Source organism: Anopheles arabiensis, chromosome X, assembly GCF_016920715.1.
Source record: "Anopheles arabiensis isolate DONGOLA chromosome X, AaraD3, whole genome shotgun sequence".
NCBI classification, from domain to species: Eukaryota; Metazoa; Arthropoda; class Insecta; order Diptera; family Culicidae; genus Anopheles; species Anopheles arabiensis.
In genome coordinates this window covers 18,395,001-18,397,014 of record NC_053519.1, presented here as the reverse complement: position 1 = coordinate 18,397,014, position 2,014 = coordinate 18,395,001, and the positions used below count along the sequence as shown (strand labels likewise).

General features: G+C 49.7%; 1 protein-coding gene across 2 annotated transcripts in view; it reads left to right on the top strand.

The window, feature by feature from the left end:
- Positions 1-675: 675 nt before the first annotated feature.
- LOC120905769 (neuronal acetylcholine receptor subunit alpha-7-like) overlaps positions 676-2,014 on the top strand; it is a 90,479-nt gene continuing 89,140 nt past the window's right edge. Inside the window, exon 1 of one of the 2 annotated variants that reach the window (XM_040316873.1) lies at positions 676-746. The gene's annotated coding sequence lies outside the window, so the exon portion shown is untranslated. The remainder of the gene's footprint in view (positions 747-2,014) is intronic. The other variant, XM_040316874.1, reaches the window with a different exon arrangement.

Sequence of the window (2,014 nt, the reverse complement as noted above, 5' to 3'; positions counted from 1 at the left end):
GTTCGGAAAGCATCAGCAGCAGCAGCAATGTCAGAAACCCTTTTCCTATATCTTCGTCCTTCTCGGTTGGCTGCTCGAATGCTTTCCCGCGTGTGACACGTCATCGTTTTGCGCCATTTTGCAACGAACTCAACCACGGGTGGGATGAGGAGCAGTAAGGAGAAAAGTGGTATCGACTGTACCTTTATACGGCCGCGTGGATCGCGGCCGGCGCTGTTCATTCAAACTCCAGCAATTGAATCCCCCAAAGGCGAAGCGATGACGTCGGCGTTACTGATTGTAGCGTTACGTCGGTAACGCGTGTCCCGTTGCGCAATCGCCGTCGCACCGAGTCCGAGCGGTGTTCACTCTGACGCGCTTTTTCCGTGCACTTCGGCTCGCTTCGGTCCAGCGTGTGTGTGTGTGTGTGTGTTTGGGATGCTTTGTTTCCGCGTCGTGCCGTTTCACTCGCCCGATGCCGCCATGCCGTGCCATGCTGTGCGCGGGTTTGTGTTCCTTTGCACTCCCGCTTCGGTTCGGTGACCGACATTACGAAGAAGGTTTGTACACTACCGACTCCTATTCCCCCTTCCTCCCATCCCACCCCTTTATATCGCGTCGGACAGGCTTCGAATGCATAAACCGAGCTCGGGGTTTGGTACGGTGTGAATCCGTTGCCTGCCTTCAGTTAAACGTAGCGGCTCGATCCTACCGAACGGGTTTTTTATCTTGCTGCCTGGTCCGGTGGAAGCCGTCGACTGCCCCGGGTACAAAAAGCACTATTCACATTGACACTATACATACAAACATACGCGCACACACACACATGCACATCACATAAACGTAACAAAACATTTCGGGTGACAGTGTTGCAGTGTACCGAAAAAAGTGAAATTGCCTCACGTGTGTATGCAGGCCACTTTGGTGTGGAGCGGATCCGAGTGTGCACGTGCCTATTTTCTTTCCGAATTGAAAGAAGAAGAAGAGAGAGAAGAGAGAAAAAACAACAAACAGCTAAAGCAAATTGTACACACACACACAAACTCCCGGAGTCGCTCAATTTGCATCAACCAATCAACCACCAATCATCGAGTGCGATAGAAAAAAAGAAGCTTGCTATTGCTAGTGCTCGACCATTGTTTCCTTTCTTTGTGTGTCTTTGTGTGTGTTTTTGTGTGTCGTTTTTTGTCTGAATGTGTGTGGTTTAAGGTTTTTTTTTCTTGATCTAATTCTCCAATTGGAAACCGTTGCTAGAAGCCGGCATCGTGAGCCCTCGATGTGCTTGCGCCGGCACGCGTGATTTAAATTCCAGCCAAGCACGCACATACCCGCGTGCCTGTGTCTGGATCACACATCCTTATCCACATCACCGACACATACAAAACAGCTACACATACAGACGCACACCGGCAGAGCAAACGTCCAGGAAAGGTTAGCGCTTTTCGTGTGGGTTAATTTGAGCCGCTCGAGTCGCACTATGGAAAGGTGGAGCTTGGAGGCCGTTTAAGGTTACGCCAAACTACTCTAATTACGAAAAAAAAGCCAAAGTATTGGTTTCGGTTTCCAGTGGCGTGCCAAGTGATAGTTTGTTTTTATTTTTTATTTATGCAAACCTGTTGGTGTGAAGCCCCCGGAGACTCCTACGAAATAGTCGTGTACGGTGCAGTGCGGGTGGGCCCACTTTTCAGTGGAGAGCAGAGCATATCAGAGCAGAGCACGCACTTGCCGATCTGTCGTGTGTTTTCGTGCGTTCCTAACCATCAGCAGCAGTAGTTAAACAGTAGTAGCAGCAGCAGCAGCAGTAGGAACACTCGGTTTGTTTTTCGGTTTTTTTTTTTTGTGAAGCTATGCCTCAGGCCGCTATTAATCGCTGGTTCGTGTATCCGGTGGGGACTACGCTTGACACATATACAAAGCACAAACACTCATACACATACAGAAACACATGCACATACGATTGACAGCAAGGAACAGTACCGACTCTCCAACAAAAGGCACGAGTGTACGGGTCTGCAAATGCGGAAGTCCGTCTGGG